At 34.1% G+C, this 14,667-nt stretch overlaps 1 protein-coding gene across 1 annotated transcript in view; it reads left to right on the forward strand.

Moving 5' to 3' along the window:
* ANO3 (anoctamin 3) overlaps positions 1 to 14,667 on the forward strand; it is a 397,425-nt gene that overhangs the window by 221,270 nt on the left and 161,488 nt on the right.

The raw sequence follows: 14,667 nt of genomic DNA on the forward strand, positions 1-14,667 counted from the left end.
TTTTTTTTTGTAGTACGCGGACCTCTCACTGTTGTGTCCTCTCCCGTTGCGGAGCACAGGCTCTGGACGTGCAGGGCCAGCGGCCATCGCTCACGGGCCTAGCCGCTCCGCGGCATGTGAGATCTTCCCAGACTGGGGCATGAACCCCTGTCCCCTGCATCGGCAGGCAGACTCTCAACCACTGCGCCACCAGGGAAGCCCGACTTATTTATTTTATATCTGGAAGTTTGTACCTCTTGATCCCCTTCACCCATTTTGCACCCAACCAACTTGCCTCCTCTCTGGCAACCACCAATATGTTCTCTGTATCTATGAATCTGGTTTTCTTTTGCTTAATTTGTTTGTTTTGCGTTTTAGAGTCCACATATAAGTGGAATTATATAAGTGAATTATGTAATACTTGTCTTTGTCTTATTTCACTTAGCATAATATCTATGTTTTCCATCCATGTTGTCACAATTGGCAAGATTTCATTCTTTTACTTATGGATGAGTAATATTCCATTACATATATATACCACTTCTTTATCCATTCATCCACTGATGGACACTTAGCTTGCTTCTGTATCTGGGTTATGGTAAATAATGCTACAGTGAACATAAGGGTGCATATCAGTTTGAATTAGTGTTTTTGTTATCTTTGGACAGATACCCAAAAGCAAATTGCTGGATAAGATGAGAGTTCTATCTTTAATTTTTTGAAGAGTCTGCACACTGTTTTCCACAGTGATTGCACCAATGTACATTTCCAGCAACAGTGTACAAGGGTTCCCTTTTTTCTGCATTCTTGCCAAAACTTGATGTTTCTTGTCTTTTTGATAATAGCCATTCTGACAGGTGTGAGGAGATACCTCATTGTGGTTTTGATTTGCATTTCCCTGATGAATAGTGACACTGAACATCTTTTCATGTGCCTATTTGCCATCTGTATGTTTTCTTTGGAAAAAATGTTTATTCATATCCTGTGCTCATTTTTTAATCAAGTTGTTTGTTTTTTTGATGTTGAGTTGTATGAGGTTTTAGTATTTTTTGGATATTAACCCCTTATTAGATATATGATTTACAAATATTTTCTCTTGGTCAGTAGGCGTCTGTTTCTTTTGTTGATGATTTCCTTCACCGTGCAGAAGCTTTTAAGTTTAATGTAGCCCCATTTGTTTATTTTTGCTTTTTGCTGTTGAAGTCAGATCCAAAAAACTACATTGCTAAGACTGATGTCAAAGAGCTTACTACCTATGTTTTCTTCTAAGAGTTTTATGATTTCAGGTCTTAAACATTCAAATCTTTGATCCATTATGAGGGGTTTTGTTCTGTTCTGTTTTGTTTTGTTTTTCATATATGGTATACAATGGTGCTACAATTTCATTCTTTTGTGTATAGCTGTCCAGTTTTCCCAACATCATTTATTGAAAAGACTGTCCTTTCCCCATTTGTATATGCTGTCCTCCTTTGTCATAAAATAATTAACCATATGTGCTTGGGTTAATTTCTGGGCTGTCTATTCTGTTCCATTGATTTATGTGTCTTTTTTGTACCAGTGCTATACTGTTTTGATTACCTAGCTTTATCATATAGTTTGAAATCAGGTAGCAGGGTATCTCAGCTTTGTTCTTTCTCAAGATTGCTTTGGCTATTTGGGGTCTATTTGGAGTCTCTTGTGGTTCCATACAAATTTGAGAATCATTTGTTCTAATTGTATGAAAAATACTATTGGAATTTTGATAGGAATTGCATTGAATCTGTAGATTGCTTTAGGTAGTATGAACATTTTAAAAAATATTAATTCTTCCAATCCATGAGCATGGAATACCTTTCCATCTATTTGTGTCTTATTCAGTTGTTTTCATTAATGTATTGTAGTTTTCAGAGTACAGGTCTTTCATCTTTTTGATTTATTTTATTAAATCAGGTATTTTATTCTTTGGGGTGCAATTGTAAGTGGGATTGTTTTCTTAATTTCTCTTTCCGATAGTTTATTATTAGTGTACAGAAACACAACAGATTTTTGTATAGTGATTTTGTATCATGAAATTTTACTGAATTTATTAGTTTTAATAGTTTTTTGGTAGAGTTTTTAGAGTTTTCTATATATAATATCATATCATCTGCAAATAATGACAGTTTTACCTCTTCCTTTCTAATTTGGATGCATTTTATTTATTTTTCTTGCCTAATTGCTCTGGCTAGAACTCCCAATACAATTTTAAGTAAAAGTGGTGAGAGTGGGCATCCTTGTCTTGTTTCTGATTTTAAAGGAAAAGTTTTCAACTTTTGACCATTGAGATATTACCTGTGGGTTTGTAATGTATGTCCTTTATTATGTTGAGGCTCATTCTCTCTATAACCACTTTTTTGAGAGTTTTTTTAATCATAAATGAATATTGAATTTTGTCATATGCTTTTTCTGAATTTATTGAGATGATTATATGATTTGTATCCTTCATTTTGTTAATGTGGTTTGATTTGTGAATGTTGAACCATCCTTGCATCTTTGGAATAAGTCCCAGTTGATCATGGTGTATTATCCTTTTAATGTATTGTTGAATTTTGTTTTCTAGTATTTTGTTGAGGATTTTTGCATCTATTTTAATTAGGGATATTGGTCTGTAGTTTTCTCTCTTTGTGGTGTCCTCTGGTTTTGGTATCAGGGTAATGCTGTCCTTGTAAAATAAGTTTGGAAGCATTCCTTCCTTCCTCTTTGTGGAGGAGTTTGAGGAGCATAAATATTAAATCTTTGAATGTTTGGTAGAATTCACCGGTGAAGCCATCTGGATCTATACTTTTTTGTTGTTGTTGTTCTTGGGAGATTTTTGATTGCTGATTCAATCTTCTTAGTAGAAATTGGCCTATTCAGATTTTTATTTCTTTATGGTTCAGTCTTGGAAAACTGTATGCTTCTAGGAATTCATCCATTTCCTCCATGTTGTCCAATTTGTTGGCATAAAATGTTCATATTAGTTGCTTATGAGCCTTTGTATTTCTGTGATATCAGTTGTAACTTCTCTTTCATTTCTGTTTTTATTATTTGAGCCCTCTCTTTTTATTTTGGTGAGTCTAGCTAAAGGTTTGCCAATTTTATCTTTTCAAGGAGCCAGCTCTTATTTTCATTGATCTTTTCTATTGTCTTTTTAGTCTCTATTTTATTTATTTCCACTCTGATTTTCTTATTTCTTTCCCTCTGCTAACTTTGGGTTGTGTTTGTTTTTCTTTTTCTAGTTTGTTTGGTGTAAAGTTAGATTGTTTATTTGAGTTTCTTGGGTTTTTGTATGTTTCTTCAGGTAGGCTTGCATTGCTATGAACTTCCCTCTTAGAAATTCTTTTACTAAATTCCATAGATTTTGAATGTTCATATTCATATTTATGTTCATTTATGTCATATTTATGTTTTCATTTTGTCTCTAGGTATTTTTTAAATTTATCCTTTGATTTTTTTTGATGACCCTGTGGTTTTTCAGTAGCATATTGTTTAATCTCCACATATTACTGGTTTTCTAGTTCTCTTCATGTAATTGATTTCTAGTTTCATGCTGTTGTGGTCAGAAAAGATACTTGATATGATTTCAATAATCTTAAATTTTTTGAGAATTGTTTTGTGACCTAACATGTGATATATCCTGAGAATGTTCTGTGTGTGCTTTAGAAGAATGTGTATTCTGTTGCTTTTGGGTGGAATGTTTTGCATATATCAATTAGGCCACCTAGTATAATATGTCATTTAAGGCCAGTGTTTCCTTATTGATTTTCTAACCAAATGATCTATCCATTGATGCAAGTGGAGTGTTAAAATTCAATACTATTATTGTACTTTATTATTTCTCCATTTAGGTCTCTTAATATTTGTTTTATATATTTTGGTGCTACTATGTTCAGTGCTTATATATTTATAGATGTTATATCCTCTTGTTGGATTGTCCCCTTTATCATTATGTAATGCTCTTCTCTGTCTTTTATTACAGTTTTTGTTTTAAAGTCTATTTTGTCTGACATGAGTACAGCTACATAAGCTTTCTTTTTGTTTCCATTTGCATGGAATATTTTTCTTTTCAGCTCTTAACTTTCATTTTGTGTATGTCCTTCATTCTGAAGGACATAGGCAGCATGTCTCTCATAGGCAACATATAGATGAATCTGGTTTTTTATCCATTCAGCCATTCTATGCCTATAGATTGGAGCATTTAGTCTATTTACATTTAAAGTAATTATTGATTGTATGTACTTTTTTGCCATTTTTGTCAATTGTTTTCTGGCTGTTTTTGTAGTTCCTCTATGTTTCCTTATTCTACTCTTTCTCTCTTCCCTTGTGGTTTGATGATTTTCTTTAGTGTTATGTTTAGATTCCTTTCACCTTTTCTTTTGTGTATCTACTATAAGTAGATACAGAGCAGTCTAAGTTGCTAGCAACTTAAATTTGAACATGTTCCAAAGTTCTACATTTTTACCCCCCTAACCTTGATTTTTATGTCACATTTTACATCTTTTCATTTTATGGATTTTTAACTAATTTTTATACTTTTAGTTAATTTTACTACTTTTGTCTTTAACTTTCTTGCTAGATTTATAAGTGATGAATTCACTACCTTTTCTATATATTTACCTTTGACAGTGAGATTTTTACTTTTATGTTTCCTCCAAGGGAAGAAATCTCATTTAGCACCTAGTTTCAGGCTGATTGAAAACCATGCCCTCAGGCAGCATCTTTTAATGTATGCAAATACATACAGTTTCTATGGGGCTGCAATTCTAAACCCTACTGGTCTTTAGACCAGGAGATCTGAGTGTGGCCTTAGGGGACAGTTACAAATATCAGGGCTCCAGGTAAGTGTATAAGCTATTATCAAGTTGTAGTGATGCAAAGGGGTTGCACAAGGTTGCTGTCTCCCTGCTTATCTCCCTGCTTCCCTGGAAGTACCTCCACAGCCTCTAGGTGTGTGGGAAAACTTAAGCCTGTCACTCAGGCTGAAGCCCCAGCTAAATAAATGGGCTTTTTCACAGGAAGATAGGGGTGTGTTTCAGTCTGCTCTCTGTGCAGTGCCCTGAGGGTGGTTGCCTGCCAGGAATTGTCTCTGATTGTTACAGTCCAGTGGAGACCAGGAACCAGCCTTTTTAGCCACCAAGGTCACCTGATCAATAAATACCACCAGAGCGCCTGCTGGCTTTTCTGAGGCAACTAGAGTGTAGGAAGCCGGGCACTCTTGCAGGCTTTAGGAAGAGAGAAAATGCCTTGACTGTGCCTGCATGCAGGCTTCAGTGATACAGTGGGAGAGTGCCTTGTAGAGCTTTGGAATATGTTCAAATTTAAGTTGCTATCAACTTAAAATAGACTGTTATGAGCATAGGATGTTATATGTGAGCCTCTTGGTAACCACAAAGCAAAAACTTACAGTAGATACAGAAAAGAAAAGGAGAAAGGAATCTAAACATAACACTAAAGACAATCATCAAACCACAAGGGAAGTATGCTGTGACTGCTCTTGTTCCCTGGTCCCAGACAGCAAGCAAGTGTCACAACTGCCTGAGCTTTTTGGTTCCAGCAAGACAGTGAGACAGTGTAGTGACTGCTTGCCCCACCTGTCTTAGCAAGGCAGCAGGAGGCTTTGACTTGCCTGCCTGTGCTAGCAGGGCAGGTAGAGAGTACAAAAATGGTGTCCACCAACACCTCTGGGGAGAGATTTCAACTATCTCCTGCCCTTCCAGCAGATGCTTTAAGATTAGCAAGTGGATCTCCTTCACATACAGTCTAGGCACTTTTTAAACTGCTGCTGTTGTGAGGGATCCTGGGGTGAATGAGACCACATGCAAGCCCTTTAAAAGGTGAATCTCAGTTCCCTGTGGCCCTTTGGGCCCCTTGAATGTATTCCTGTTTGTTTCCTAGCTAGGTATTTTGGGGGCTTGTCTTTCTGGTGCAGATACAAAGGGCTGGGGTGCCTCATGCAGGGCACAAATCCCTTGTTCCTCTGAGAAAAGTGCTGAGCTGGGGAGATCCCTCCCTGTTGTTTGTCACTGCACTGGGAGTGAAATTTTGGCAAGAATGTCAAATATGTTCTCTCCTACCTGTCTTGATGTCTTTTATCTTGGGTCTTGGAGGAGCAGTTCATCTAGTTTTCAGGTCTTTCTCAGAAGAAAATGACACATACGTAACTGTAGATTTGGTGCGTACCCAGGAAGAGGTGAGTCCTGGTTCTTCTTATGCTGCCATCTTGGACTTAATTTTATTTTAGTCTTCAGCCTCAACTACTTTGGCAGTCCTAAAACACGTTATCATTAGTAATGAATGGGAAGGTTACACAGTGGCAAATAAGTGGAGACCAACTAATAAGATCACCCACACATATTTAAAATTGTTCAAGAGTTACATCATCTACTTCCAGAGCCTTAAGCAGTTATAATACAATGTAACAGCATAATGAAATGAAATAGCATTATAATAAAGAAGAATGGTTGAGCTGGAATAATTTGGCTATTAAAATTATACTCCCAGAGATGACTCTAAAGTTTATGTTGCAATCTTAGTAGCCTGCTGTATTGATCACCTCCAGTTTTGAGCTGGTGCTGGTTTGCAAACAAAATTTAGAAGACTATGGATTCCCACTTGACTCAACAAAAGTTTTTATTATAAATAATGTTATTGGTGATTGTAAAAGAGATATTTAGATTAAATTTTAAATTGTTCATTGGCATACTCAAGGTAAGTACCTTGTTTCCTACCCACTTAGGCTTAAAAGGGAAGATAAGGCTCTTTTGGTTGCTCCAAATTACATAATTTGTTTTGTGGATTCTAAACATTAGAATTATGAATTTAAAGAAAGACCAAAGGAAGGGAATATATATTTCTTCAGTACCTTATGTGTACAAGTCACATAGATTATTCCATTTAATCCTTGGAACGAGAAGATTTATTATCCCAAATTTTCATATTAAGAAACTGACCCACTGTCACTCAGCTAATAATTGGCATAACCAGAATTTTAACTTGGGTTTCATGGAACCAATATTATTTCTCTTTCCATTACATTAGGCTCCTTGTTTCAAGATACTAAATGATTTTCTTAAGCTTTGAGAATCTTGGTTTCTTGGTTGTTTTTTTGTTTGTTTGTTTAATATAATGGCTTTATTGAGATACAATTCACCTTAACCATACAATTCACACACTCAAAGTAGTGGGTGAAAATTCAGTGGTTTTTAGCATATTCTCAAAGGTATGCACCCATCACTACAGTCAATTTAGATCATTCCTGTCACCTCAAAAAGAAATCCCCCACCTATTAGCAGTCAACTGTTATTGCAAGCCCAATGCCCCAAGCTGTAGGTAATAGCAATTTACTTTCTGTCTCTATAGATTATTCTGAAAAGTTCATAAAAAAATGGAATCATACAATATTTGAACCTCTGTGACTGGGTTTTTTCACCTGGCATAATGTTTCCAGGGTTCATCCATGTTTTTGCATTAATCAGTACTTCAGTCCTTTCTATTGCTGAATAATATTCCATGGTATGGATAAACTGTATTTTATTTATTTGTTCATCAGATGATGGACATTTTGATTTTAGTTTCCACTTTTTGGCTATTATGAATAATGCTTCTACAAGCATTTGTGTACAATTTTTTTGTGAAATTATGTTTTCATTTCTCTTGAGTGTTATACCTATATCATATGGTAACTCTATGTTAAAAGTTTTGAAGAACTGCCAGACTGTTTTCCACAGCAGCTGCACCATTTTTCATTCCCACCAACAGTGTATGAAGGTTCAGTTTCTCAGCGTTCTCACCAACACTTGTTATGGTCTTTCTTTTTGATTATACCCATCCTAGTGAGTTTGAAGTGGTCTCATTGTGGGTTTGATTTGCATTTCCCTGAGAGCTAGTAATGTTGAGCATCTTTTCGTGTGTTTGGTTATTTTTGTTTATTTGTTTTGTTTTTTTGCCACTTGTATATGTTTTTCAGAGAAACGTCTATCCAAATCTTTTGCCCATTTTTAAACTGGGTTGTTTGTTATTGTGTCGTAAGAGTTATATCTACATATACAAGTCCCTTATCAGATATATGATTTGCAAACTTTGTCTCATATTCTGTAGGTTATCTCTCTTTCTTGATGATATTCTTTAAAGTACACATTTTTAATTTTGATGAAATACAATTTTTTTTTAAAGGGTGTACGTCTTCCTACTGGAGAGCAACAATAGTTCTATTTGTCATAATCAAAATTATCTGTTTTCTGCTGTACCAGAACGTTGTTAGATGTTTTTGTTTTTTGAAAGTCTGTTTTTCTTAATTATCAAACTTCCTGGATTTTAAAGACACTATCAGTTATGAAAAGCATCATCAAATTAATAAACATTTTTAGGAAAAATGGGTTGCTCCTATGTTAAATAAATACATGGAATGTTGACCCCATCCTGATTTCAGAAATGCTAAAATGTAGGGGAAAAACATCTTAGGATAATGAAATATGATACATATTTGGTATTGTAATTTAGTGTTATTGTTGAAATTATTCAGTTTGTTTGAAATTTAATTTATTGTTACCACATAGGGCAAATTTCATACAAATAAGGTCTGTGTCCTTGATCAGAACCAAAACACACTGGTAGGTTTTGTTTATATTTCAGATAATCCTTCTAATGGAAGAAGGATTAGCTCTATTAATCAAAATGCAGTGTGGTCCTCTTCACTGTCACTCTCAGATCTTAATACCAACTGCAATTTTTTTTAAGTTCTACTATTTATAATACACATAAAATTCTGGCAAGAATAACAGAAAAAGGTCTAGGAGGGGAAAACTACTATTCCTCTGCCAAAATAAGAGAATGTTTCACGTTCTTTTCATACTGTAGTTTTCACTCTTTGTCCTTAAGTTTACATAGTTTTACAAAGTTGCATTCAGAAGGGGAAGCATATTTGAAATAAAATATATCAAAATAGAAGAAAAGTAGCTTTTTTACTTAATAGTATACATTAAACATTTCTATATGTTGTCAGTCTATAAAATTAGCAATTTAACAGATGGAAAATAGTCCCACATATGAGTGTACCATCTATTCATCAATTTATTCAACAGACACTAAGTGCTTACAAAATGCTAAACAATGAGCTAAATAATGGGTATGTAGCAGTGAACAAAACAGTCACCTCACCAATGGCACTTACAGTGAGAAGAGACAGATAACCGTCTATCAGCGCTCTCTCTCTATTTTTTTCTTTGTCTCTCATATAGGTACAAGCACAAATATATGCATGTAGAACATGTATATGTTCATTTGTATATATATATACATACATACATATGCATGTGTATATATACATGTGTATATATAGCATAAACATATACATATGTTATATAGCTATGTTATAACAATGTCAGTTGCTGATATATATGTACATATGTAGCACATATGTTTTGCATATGTGTGTATTATTTTATATCAGGTGCTGATAAAAGTAATAAAGACTTATGAGAAGACAGAGAACTATAGAAGTTTCTATCTTAGAAACAGTGGTCAAGGAGAGATTCTCTGATGTGACATGAGCAGAACTCTGACTGGAAAAGGGATTGAGCATTCTTGACAGAGAGAGGAGCAAGTGCAAAGGCCCTGTGGTGAGAGTATACTTAACATCAAGGGACCCAGTGCAGCTGGATCGGAGGAAGTGAGGGTAGGGTTGTAGGACAGGGATGAGATGTGGTAGTAAGGAGACAGATGATGCATACACGGTGTGTCATATTATGGACTATGACTTTTACTTAGAGCCTCAAAATTATTGGAAGGTTTTGAGTAAAAGTTAACGTGATTTAACTTAGGTTTTAAAAGGGCTACTCTGGCTGCCATGTAATAGGGGCAAAAGATAGGAACAGATCAGTTAGGAAGACTCTTATAGACTTCTACTCGAGATAGTGATGGCTTGGATTAAGAAACTGTTATCAAGTATTGACAAATGATCCATTTCTAGATATAATTTGAAGATAGTTCAGGTAAGATTTACTGAGCATTTAAATCCATTTAGTTATTCAACAAATATATATTGAATGGCAACTAAGTGCCCTTAGTTGTTCTAGATGTTAGGGATGAAGCAGTAAACAAAAAGACAACAAAAGTGAACAAAGTGAAAACCCAGCACCCAAATACCTTGCTGAATGAAACAGATAATAAATGAAGATAAGTAAGTGAAAACATACAGCATGTTAGGTAGTGATATATGCTAAAGAGTAAAGCAAAGCAGAAGAATGATGCTTTGTGCTAAGTCAACAGAATTTACTTAAGGATCAGACATGGGGATAAGAGAAAATGAGGAGTCAGGATTTTGGCCTATGTAACTGGAAGAATTGAGTTGCTGTTTATTAAGATGGCAGTGGTCTCTGTAGTAGTCTCTGTAGTATCCATAGGCTTGGTGAACATGCTTGTGAACATAGGTTTTCTTTCTTTTAGATTATAATTTTAGGATTACTCTCCAGTCATTCTGTTAAAACATATTGACACATTTTGTTCCAAAGGTTTTACTAACTTACATTGGTATAGAAAATAAATGATGATACCAGTTTCCCTATCATCTTTCCAGCAATGGGTATTTTAATTAAAAACAAAAGATGCAAAAGAATATTTATGTACTAGCATAAAAGAGTACCATTTTTATTTAAATTATTGGTCACAGAGAATATTAAACCACATAAAAATAAATGTTTTTACTAAATTTGTCTCACTTTTTATTACTTGTCTGTTGATAGTCTTTATCATTATCTATTGGGATATTAATATTTATGTATACATCATTGTCAACTTCAGGAAGCTATATCTATAATCTAGAAATTTCACCCATTTTTCATTCAACAAGTATACTGCAATTTTTACTAACCCACTTTTTTTTTCATTTGTAAATATTTTGTTGCCTCAAAGTTTCCAAAACCATCATCTGTCCAATAGTACAAGAAGCAATGTTACATAGTAGCTGGGAATGTAAGGTTTAGAGCCAGATTTCCTGGACTCTAATTCTGCCATACACTAAATGTGATATCCTAGGTAACTGCCTAAATTTCCTCATGCTAATGGAGGCTGGTAACAATACCTTTAAAGGATTTAGTAAAATATTATGTGAAAAATGGCACCCTTCCCATTGCTCAAGCCAAAAACGTTAGGATTATTGTTGAAGTCTCTCTTTCATACACCATGACCAATAGAATTGTTAGTTTTCCCTTAAAAATATATTCTCAATCTGATCATTTCTCAGTCTTGCTACCACCCTGATGCAAACCACATCCTCTCTCCCTGATTGTTGCAATAGCTCCTGACTAGTCTCTTTGCCTTTGCCGTTGGCCCCTTCAACCTATCTTCATCTCAGCAATCAGAGTAATTTTGTTAAAATCTAAGAGAGATGATGTCATCCTCTTCTCAGATTCATCCAGTGGCACTCTGTTTAACTCAGGATGAAAACCAAAATCTTTCTAATGGCCCCAATCCTGATGTGCTCCCACTTCCTCCATTACCACTCTACAGGTTATTCTGCCACCCTCACCCTTGCTCACTCCTCACTGCCACACTGATCTCCTTGTCTGTGAACAGACAAGGAAAGCATGCTCCCACCTCAGGGCCTTTGCATTTGTTGTACCCTTTGCCTGATGATATTACCAATTGGCATTTTTGCTCCAATTTTACTTCAGGGAAGCCATTCTTAAAGAATTTTATTTAAAATTGCAAATTTCTGCCCTTCCCATACTCTTTATCTCCCTGCCCTTTATATGTCTTTATTGACAATATGACCTTCTAATATGTAAGTGGTATATTTGTTCTTTCTTTAATTTCATCACTGTCGACTTCATGAAGGTAAAGATTTTTGTTCATTGTGGTTCCTACTGTATCCTCAACCTGGAATAGTCCCTGGTACACTGCACGGCAGAACTCAATATATTAATTTAATGAATGAAGGATACCTGATACATTAAGTAATTATTAGCTATCCATGTTAAACATCATTAGCTGTAAGTAATACTGTGTATAAAGTTAGTGTGAGAAAAAAATCAAGTATTTTAAAAAAGAACACAAACAACTTTAAGAACTTTCTATATTCAGGAATAATACATACTAAGTCACTAAGGATAGAGATTCCTAGTTTCTAAGCTGAGGAACATTGTATGAACATTGTGAAAGACAGTGGTACCATTTACATTATGAGGACAGGAGTTTGCAATCTTCATAGTAGTAAAAAAAAAAAAAAAAGAAAGCTATTGTTATATAACAGAAGAATCCTTTTGTGTAATGTCAAGGAAAATGACAATAAGAAAGATAAACATATCTACATTCCTAACAATAAAAGAATTTAAAATTATATCATTTAGGATCAAGATTTTCCAAAATAAGTACATTTTTTCCTTCTTCTTTTAATTAACTCATCTACTAATGATCAAGCTGTACTGGACTCTGTAGTAAATTAAAAAAACAAGTAATTAAGAGAACATGGCCCTAGGAAATTTTTTTCTAAATTCAGAAAAATAAAAGGAGCCATTAAAAGAAAAAATGCGAGGAAGGAAAAGACGAAGAGAGAGGACAAGGGAGGAAGAGAGGGAAAAGAAAAGAAAAGGGGGAAAAAATGATGCAGTTTGGAAGAGAAAAATGAGCAGTTCTAGTTGGGGCCTTGGGGCAAGAAGGAACAGAAGAAGATTTTAAAAGTTTTTGTGAAATTTGTGGCATTTGGCACGTCTTTTAAAACTGAGCTTTCCTCCAGCAAGATGATGATGTAGGTATGTTCTTATTCTAGGAATGTCTGTGTCATAAGAATTAAAGACAAAGAAAAGAAAGAAAGTCAAACTAAATGACATTTTAAAACCTCTGCATAAAAATTAAATTGTGAGTGGAATAAGATTTAAATGAGTGAAAAACTTCTATAAATTTTATTTACTGTGTTCCATGGGAAATGAAATGCATTAATTAACATAAATGGAATTTTATCTTTTATAAACATTAAATTAGTAATCAAATAACTTTTATTAGAGTTTGAGGACTCTTTGAGAACTTCTTCAAAAATCTCTGGTTTACAGATGAAGAAATAGATTCTCAGGGAAAGGAAATTACTTGGTTAGGACATGGCAGATTTAGGATGAGAAATGATGGTCTTGTGACCCACAGGCCAGTGCACTCTCCTCAATAGCATATGTCGTTTACCTATTGCTGTTTACACTTTTTACTTTCTCCATCTAGACCATTCTTCCTCCACTTTACCTGTGTGACTTACTGCCTCACCTCATCGGGTCTTTGCTCAAATGTTACTACAATCCTCTGTACTAAAATAACATCTGTTCTCTCCACCTTGTACACCTGCATCTTTCCTCCTTACTGTATTTTTCTCCAATGCACTGACCACAAAGCATACCTAATATTTTATGTATTTTTTGTTGTTGCTTATTGTTTTTTCTTCTCTTACTTGAATCTTCCATGAAGGCAGGGTTCTGTTTCTTGCTATATGTCCTAAAAGAATATCGGCATATCATAGGTGTTTAATAAATAATTGTTAAATAAATGAAATGTAATTTACCTAAATCTAGGGAAACATTATAGTATTGATATATTCACAAATATCAGCTTCAGAGTCAATCTGGATGTTTTTGATGCACCCCCTACTGGTTTAGTGATTTTGCCATGCTACTTAATTTCCATATGCCTTAGTTTATTTATTATTAAGGGTAGGTAAAAATCATACACACTTCATAGAGTTGTTATAAGGATTAAAGGAAATTATATGTGTAAAGTTTTGGGCTCTTAATATGTGCTCAGCAAATGTTAACCATCAATCAGTGATAGCTATTATTAATAGCTGTAGGTATAACTGAAATGCCTAGAGCATTTTAACATAATTGGTAATTAATTACATCCTAAGATGTACTGTGATCTGTTCATTCTTAGTTCATACCACTGCTAATAACCTGATACTGCTAGCTGTGCATCACATTCCATATGTTATAGCAGATTTTAAGCATTACTAATAAAAGAAACTAATGCATGTAGTGTAAACAAAATTATTTTATTTTGTTACAATGCTAAGTCACACAACTGAACTCTTGAAAACACTATATATAGTTGTCTGTATCAAAATTCGTTGTTGATAAGTATCAACACATTGAATAAAATAATTCCAAAACATTTTAATTTATTTGAAAAGACTAAATATTTAAGAATCTTTTTGAATTTGAAGAGATACTTGTATCACCTGGAACACAAATCCCAACCACCATGGATATTTCCTATTTTATACTCTTTTACATTGATTATAGCTTGCTCATTATTCATATAAGTTCTTACATGTGATTTATGTTTGTGGTTTACCCTTTCTGATTATTCCAGTGGTAATTGCCATATTTCAATATTCTTCCTCCTTTTTTGATGTTGTGGTTTCATTTCAATCTCCTAATATTTTTTAAATCTTTCTTGTAAAGTTTGTTAGCTTTTCTTCTATGATTTCTCAGACTTCTTACTCTCTTCAAATTCACATTTATAAAACTGCAAATTTTAAAAAAATAAATGACCAAAATCAATAATTTTTTTAATTAAGCAAATAAATGCTTAAAATTTGCTTTAAAAACAAATTTCTATTGAATTTGAATTCTATTCTATTGAATTCTTGCAAATATCTCCATCTTCAAGTTCAAAAGAAATGATGTGTCCAATGGTGTTTGCATGACTCTAATTTTG

The sequence above is a fragment of the Neophocaena asiaeorientalis genome, unplaced genomic scaffold (assembly GCF_003031525.2).
Source record: "Neophocaena asiaeorientalis asiaeorientalis breed wild unplaced genomic scaffold, Neophocaena_asiaeorientalis_V1.1 scaffold230, whole genome shotgun sequence".
Taxonomy (NCBI): domain Eukaryota; kingdom Metazoa; phylum Chordata; class Mammalia; order Artiodactyla; family Phocoenidae; genus Neophocaena; species Neophocaena asiaeorientalis.